Source organism: Onychomys torridus, chromosome 2 (assembly GCF_903995425.1).
Source record: "Onychomys torridus chromosome 2, mOncTor1.1, whole genome shotgun sequence".
In the NCBI taxonomy this organism is placed as follows: domain Eukaryota; kingdom Metazoa; phylum Chordata; class Mammalia; order Rodentia; family Cricetidae; genus Onychomys; species Onychomys torridus.
Genome location: NC_050444.1, coordinates 59,148,615 through 59,157,038, shown reverse-complemented (window position 1 = coordinate 59,157,038; position 8,424 = coordinate 59,148,615). Strand labels below are relative to the sequence as shown.

Sequence of the window (8,424 nt, the reverse complement as noted above, 5' to 3'; positions counted from 1 at the left end):
TAGTCCATGTATGACACTGATATCCATTACTCCTACAATTTTTTTTTTTCTGGAGAATTTCCCTGATTTCAATTTGCCTCATTTTTTGTTGAAGTTGTCATTATCAGTTACTGGACTAAACTTATGAATATGTTTTATGACCAAAGTGAATATAATGATATTATATCTTCTTTTTGTTGCATCTAGTCAATGTGTCTACAGTGTCACCATGTCTTATAAACAGGTGAAGAACTTGACCTTTTATCTAATGCTTGTAGGGTTATTTTCTTTCAGTTGCTGGTTAATAAATATGTTGAGCTAAATTCTTTGAGACTAAGATACTATCCTGTATCTTTCAGTTTTCAACCACAACTTTCATGATTTTATTGTATTTCTCCTCAGTAATGATATTCTGATAATCACTTGATTATTTTCTACTACAACAGAACTCACTGAACAGGTAAAGTTTATATGCATTGAAGAATTTATGTGCATTGAAGATATATTTTAATATCCTCACAACCTCACTGCCTTTAAGTAAAAGTGCATCTCTTGGTATTGTTTGTTCTCTCTTTTATTACAGAATGTCATGAAAAAATGAAACTTGTCTTCAGTCAGTAATTGTGTCTCATTTTCTCAGCCAACTAATTTACTTTAGATCTGGAGTTGAATGAGTGAAAAGTAAGAGTCTGCACCATGCACTATCCAAGTGTATTCCCGGATACATTCTGATGACAGAGGAAAACATGACCCAGTTTCTTTCCAAGATGATAGATGCCAACAGCTAAACATGCCATTGAATGTTATCAGATATGCTTGAATTTGGCATTTAATGAAATATATTTGATTAGGTGTAAGAGAAATGTATCTTCAGCTTCCATCTGTTTCATTATTATCCATCCCTTCTTAAACTGAGATATTTTCAATGGAAACATAATGATATACAAAGACACCAAATCCTCCTGATGCCAAATAAAAGAATTCCTCAAAGAATATTTGGAAACTGAGTAGCTGAGTTATCTTTTTCCTCCTCCTCCTCCTCCTCCTCCCCTCCTCCTCCTTCTCTCTCTCTCTCTCTCTCTCTCTCTCTGTCTCTCTGTGTCTCTCTCTCTCTCTCTCACACACACACGTATGTAAATATATATACATATATTTGTATATTTATATAACTCTGGAGATAAAATTCATAGAGCAAGTGTGGTTATGCCTCTATACTTAATGTGTATCCTAAGCAAATCTTTTTCTTTCCTAGGTTTCTTTTTCTTTAAAATTAAAGTCTGTTAAGTGGACTCAAAACTATTCACATTTTATGAGGCATTCAAGATATTATTCATCCAGCTTAATATATATGAACAATAAATTCTGTGGTTATAAAAGGTCAATGATTTTCATAATCTTATTTTAAATGAGATTACTTATTAATAAGACTACTTGTTTTACTTGATTTCTTGTCAGAAATTAATTCTGACAAGTAGGAAATAACTTTAGTAGTAAGCTTATCTTCACAATTTGAGCATTGTTAGATTTATTGATTTTATATCAAAATTAAAAGAATGTCAATCAGAATATCATCTGTGATTTCTACCAGTTATAAAGCTTCATTATGGATATTCTTTTGATTCACACATATTTTTCAGTTTACCTAAAGGAAATTGTCTTTTTTGGAAAACCACATAGCAAGCAATATACTTCTATACCACTACCGAGTCTATGCTTTTTTCCATATATCTTCCTCATTAAAATCAACATCTAAAATATAAACTATTAAACTCAGGATTGATGTCTTCAATAACATTATATTTACATAAGTTTGACCAGATCTGTCATGGTGAACACTCAATATGATGGTCTAACTGAGTGTGAGTTAATTATCCCAGGTACAATATCATCTGTGGTTACAAAGGAGTTCTAGACACAGAGACACAGAAATTAAGCCTGATTACACCAAAACTAAATCACAAGAAGCGGACTAATTAAATTAACTTTGTCCAGTGAAAGAAAAAATATGGGAAAACAAACCAAAAGACAAAACCTTTCCATAGAGTATTATACAGATTATTCATAATGATCTTCTCCATATATATAATGAAAAGAAAAACCCATGATACTAAGTTAGGAAATTAAAAATCTTTGGGAATCCACTGTAATTAAGATTAGATCAAAATCTATCCTGTCTTGGTGAGTCCAAAGTTGTGCATCTAATCCACTTCCTATTCTAACCTGTATCAATGGAATATTTTCTCTAATTTTGCCAAATAAGAAAATTTTACAATAAGTGAATATTGTAAATGTAATTGTTACTTGATATTTGTTCCTACTATATGTAGTCTTATTATGTTAAAGCTAAAACCATTCTTCTTATTTAGACAAAAGCTGGAAATGATGTGAAATGTTTAACTATGTAAAAATGTATTTGTTTATGCTTTGGAATATTTGATTAATGGTTTAAAGATGTGTTGCATTTGGTTAACTATGTAAAGGTGTGTTGCTCTTTTACCTTGTCTGCCTAAGGCACCTGATTGGTCTAATAAAATGCTAAATGGCCAATAGGGAGGGAGGAGGTATAGGAAGGACTTCTGGGAGAATAAGTAGAGGAATTTAGGCTTGGGGGAAGAAAGAGCAGGGATACCATGAAGACAACAGGGGCCAGTCAGCCAGACATGGAAGATAAAGGAAAGTGGAACCTACAGAATGAAAGAAAGGTAAGAAGCACCAAGGCAAAACATAGATGAATAGAAACAGGTTAAAACAAGTTATAAGGCCTATTGGAATAAGGGGAAGCAAAAGCTGAGCATTAATAATTAAAAAAAGATTAGATCAAAACTAAATCAAGAGTATAATACACTCCAAGTATATACAAATTGGAACAATCTCTTGTAAATTAAAAAAAAAAAAAATCATGTTCATGAGACCGCAAATTCTAATAATGCTAAATAAAAGACTCCATAATATTCAGTTTGTCAGTTATTGAATATACTTAGTAAAACTTGCTAATGGGCATACTCTGCTGTGATGGCTAATCTTGGTTGTCAACTTGGTTACATCTGAAATCAACTAATCCCAAACAATTGAGCTTTCCTGTGAGGAATTTTATTGATTGGATCAATTGAGGTGGGAAAACCAACCCTAATCCACATAAAAGGACTTGTTTTTCACTTGCTTGTTTTTACCGTGCTTGGCAAGTTCATCTGTCCTGTGTCTGAAGCATTCTTTTACTGGTATTAGAACCTACTTTTTTGGGATTCCCACATAGACTGAAGAATCTATAGGCCTCCCTGGGACTCCATTACCAGGTTGAGTCTGCTAAGACATCCAGTCTCATGGACTAAACAACTTGATTCTTGGCTCTTCCATCTGGAAACATTGTTGGACTACATGGGACACAACCTTTAAGCCACTCTAGGAAATCTCTTTTAGTAGCCATTCTACCAGTTCCGTTCCTTTAAAGATCCCTGAAAATGTACCTGCCAACTCACTTAAAAATCATTTACTATTTTCTAGGAATAAAATTAGTGGTAAATGAGGGGATGTTTAAAACATTATTTCACTTTGAGGAATAGGACATTCATTCAAACAGCACACACTCAAGACGTAAGATTCTTTTCTACACCAAAAATCACACAGGGAGCTCAAGAGATGACTCAGTGATTAAGAGCACTGGCTGCTCTTCCAGAGACCTGGGTTTTATAAATTCAGTCCCAGGGGATCTGATGCCCACTCCCTGCCTCCAAGCATACTCCATGAATATAATGAATAGATATGCATGCAGGAAAAACACTCATACATTTAAAATAAAATGGAAAGTAAGTTTTTTTTTTCTTTTTTTTCCTTTCTTTTTCTTTTTCTTTTTGAAGCTGAGGATCGAACCCAGGGCCTTTTGCTTGCCAGGCAAGTGCTCTACCACTGAGCTAAATCCCCAACCCGAAACCCCGAAAGTAAATTTTTTAAACAGATATTTTTTGGTGTGACATATATTAACTACCAAAGTTTGTTATAAAACTGTTCACATAAAATATCTTTACAATTCTGATTCATATGAAAATTTTATTAACTTTTAAACTTAAATTATTAATTCTTCCACTACATAAGAGCAACTAACAGCCCATCAGCAATTTTACAATGTTAAGTATTTTAGTCAAATCAGGCAAGGTAAAAGAAGCAGTTTCTTTTGAATTTACTGGAAGGAAGGAAACATCTAAGGGAAAAGCTTCAGATAATAGTCAATGGAGTATTTGCAACTGTGGAAAGGTGAAAGATGAAACCCTCCTCTCTTTGCTCTACAAGGAGAAAGCAAATAAAGAGATTACAAATGTCTTGTCTCTACCAAGAGAGAGCTTAAAAATATTTGTTATTGTTATAAAATCTGAAGTGAGATAAGACATTTATAGCACGTACTTTAAGCTTTGGATTTAGGTTTATCTGTATGTAAACATTAGTTTACATTCACATAAATATGACTAGTTATCTGTTTAAAGTATAGAAAATATGGGGCTGGAGAGATGACTCAATGGCTGAGAGTTCTTACTGCTCTTGCAGAGGACCTTAGTTCAGCACTTAGCATATAGTTGCTCACAACTACCATATATATATATATATATATATATATATATATATATATATATATATATGTCTTTGATGCTTTTAGGAAAATTTATAGCTTTATGAGTCTGTACCACAAATACTTACCTGTATAGTAGTGTTCTTTCTATAACTTTTATTTCAATTAAGCAGTGAATGTCACAATCAAAAGTTATATATCCTTTTCCCATAACAATGAGTTAGGAACTATGTCCACTTTCTTCTCTATCAGAGTCATTGTAGCAGAGTACTGGCAGGACAGACACTAAGATAAAAAATTGACAAATGGGGACTTGTGAAACTGAAATTTTCTGTATGACAAAGGATACAATAATTTGGAATAAGTGGCATGCTACAGAAGGGGAGAGGATTGATATCAACTCTGCATCCAATAAAAGGTTAATCTACAATATATAAAGAACTCAACAAACTGAACCTCAAGAAAACCAACAACCAAAATTAAAAATGGGGTACAGATCTAAACAGAGAATTCTCAAAAGAGGAAACTTTTCATGAGAAGCATGAAAAGAAATGTTTAGCATCCTTAGTCATCAGGGCAATGAAAATCAAATCTATTGTGAGATTGCATTTCAAGTCATAATGGGCAAAAACAATAAAGCAAATGACAGCTCACACTGATGCAGATGTGAAATAAGGGGAACCCTCATCCACCACTGGTAGAAGTGCAAACTCATACACTCACTATGAAAATCAGTGTGATGTATCCTTAGGAAGCTAGAAACAGATCTACCTCAAGATCCAGCTATGCCAGCTTGGGAATATACACAAAGAACTCCACAATCTATGAGAGACACTTGCTCAACTATGTTCATGGCTACTCTATTCAAAAGAGCTACAGATACATTAATGGATGAAGGATAAAGACAATGTAGTACATTTACAATAAATTATTACTCAGCCATTAAGAAATGAAATCAGAAAATTCATAGATAAACAGTGGAGCTGAATAGATCATCCTGGGTAACATAACCCAGACCCAGAAAGAAAAAAAATGTGATATGCATTCATTTATATGTAGATGCTAACTGTTGTGTCTGATGAGGCTTCATATAGAGTAGGAGAGTGGGGTCAGGGACAGATCTCCTAAGGAAGGGAAAATAGAATAGTTATGGATAGACAAGGAATAGGAACAGAGATGAGAAACCAAACAAGGTTGGAGAGGATAGAGGGGCAAGGAAGGAAATCCAGGAGAGATTTCTAAAACTTAAGGACATTTAAGGGATTCTAGGAAAATATAATACAGCAGAAGCTTCAGAAAATATATACATACATGTTGAAGGTGATCTACATGAATCATCAAAGAATATGAGAGACAAAAGAATAGGGGACAAGTCCCAACTGGTCATTTCTCATCACCAAATGAAGCTTCACATGCCAGGAATGGATTACTTCTGAGTTGTTGACTAAAAAACTGTGGGGTAAGCCACAAACAATTCAGGAATTTGGCCAAAGACCTCTTGCTGAAGACAATAACTACAAAACTCATTGAACATGGAAAATTCAAGTTGGTGCCTACATGAAGTCTTCAAACCTAACAGAATAGTGTCCATGGTATTTGAGGGTACTCTGCATTCTATCAAAGGAGAAAGACAAATACCAGCCCAGTTACTAACCCTTCAATTTAGAATGGTTACCTGCCTGCAAGATGTACTACCCACTACTACTTGCATGGCCAAGCACCTGAGACTACATAAGACAGTGGTGTTGTGAGGAACCAAATATGATTGCTCTGCTAAGGTATGCTACACTCATAAATCAGATTTGCTAAGACATCATCAGAAAACCTTCCTCCTGCAATTGATGAGGAGTAGAAAGACACATAGCTGGACAATGATCAGGTAGAGCAACCTTAGAAGAGTTAGTCCTAAATGGTGTGGCTCCACAAAATCCCAAGCTAAGGACTCAGGGAACCCTGTGCAAGAAGAGGTGGAAAGAGTGTAAGAACCAGAGGGAGTGGAGGACATCAAGAAATAAGGCCCTTTAAACACAGTGGTGAGAGAAGTATATGTGTGCCCCATCTCTGAATGCAAAAGCTATCGCCATTGAAAAATCACTCATCAATGAAAAATTAGTCTTCTGCCCTAGAATCTCATTGGGATTACAAACCACTCCTAAGCCCAGGCTCCATGTCTGGCAGTAGATGGATAACAAAATGAGCTGAATGGTATTTTTGAAAGTTCTTTGTCTCCTAAGTTTTTGACAGGGCATTTCTTTTCTTTTGTAATCTTAAATGTCCTTTCCAGCTTTGTGATTTTAGGAGGTTTCTGTGTTTAGAAATATGGGTGCCTCTGATTCTACATGCTTTTTCTTCAGTTCTTTTTCTGATTGTTTCCTTCTATTTCAGTTTATTTATTTTTGTTCCATCTTATTTTATTTTATGATTATTCATTAGATGCCTGTTTGTTTTCTAGAGAAGGAGAAAAAGGGTGTGGATATGAATGGGCAGAAAGTGGAGGAATATCAGTGGAGTTGGAAGAGTGGAAACTATAATCAGAGTATATTATATGAAAAATCTATTTTCAGTAAAGTGAAAGAGAAAGTATGTATTCAGTCTATGTAATGGAGGCAATATTACATCCATTGTGTTTGAAGGTATTAAAAAAAAACCCTTATGGAACCATTCAATGAATACAAATTTTAAATAGAATTTCTTCTGAGTTCAATTTCTAATATGCAATTACAACCTAATTTTATTTTGAAGTTTGTATTCATTATTTCCTCTGAATTGAAATGAACTTTGTTAATTAAGATGTATTTGTTGGAATTTTTCTAATTTAGCTGACAATTTCACTCTCTTGCTTCAAAATATAAGGAATCTAATGAAGGCAAGTAGGATTTGAGGCTGTTTTCATTGTACCACTCTCTGCAGGTGTCAGCCTATGCATGTGTAAAGTAACATAATGGTGTCCCTAACTCCCTCCTGAAGGCAGTTTCAGATCATGGTTTGTTCAACAGTGCTATTGTATAACCCAACGGGAAGCACTGCAAGTTTTACAACCAACCCATAAGCATAAGTTCAAGACTATGCTAATCTCACTCACCTTTCATGTTCCTATCTCTGTTACATTCAGTATATTTGATGAATATTAATTAGCTGTTGCTTTTATAATTCATGCATCTTAATTCTGTACTCTAACCTCAAATAGAATACATAATATGTTTTTGTCCAAATTAGTATATACAGTTTGAGGAGGCTTTTACCTTAGGCAATACAGAACTCAGCAACAGTTGAATAAAATATTGCAAAGTCAGACAGATGTATGAACTCTGGAGCAACTGTTCAAATATCAACAGTTATGGCTGTATAGAGAGGAAATTCTAGGCAGAGACACGGTCCAAGTTTCTTCCTCCTCCCACAGCATCTGTCTGTTCTTCATTCCAAGGAAACTGTTATTAAAAATATGATTTATTGAGCTGGGTGGAGGTTGTGCATGCCTTTGATCCTAGTACTCAGGAGGCAGAGCCAGGAAGATCTCTGTGAGTTTGAGGCCTAGTCTATAGAGTGAGATCCAGGACAGACACCAAAACTACACAGAGAAACCCTGTCTCAAGAAACCAAAATAAAAAAAAGAAATGTGATTTATCAAATTATACTTTGCTTAATGATGAGGGAGTTAATAAAACAACAAGGCTTGTTTTTAGCTGTTTCAGGCTTAGTAATTCATAAAAGATATATTTGGTGATAATTATTTCATATATGTATATCATGTGAATGTGTGAATTTATTACATTTTCTATTTAATAGTGTTCCATATATTTTCATTATGTTTTCTACTATTCTAAGCTCTTCATTATCGTCATTACAATTATTTGTCACTTTATAATAACCAAGCAATAAAGGTTACT

The 8,424-nt window shown here is 34.2% G+C and overlaps 1 non-coding gene across 1 annotated transcript; it reads right to left on the bottom strand.

Annotated features, from left to right (window-relative positions):
- Window positions 1-3,825: 3,825 nt before the first annotated feature.
- On the bottom strand, window positions 3,826-3,900 carry Trnaa-ggc. The gene has a single exon. It is a non-coding gene; the product is annotated as a tRNA-Ala (tRNA).
- Window positions 3,901-8,424: the final 4,524 nt, after the last annotated feature.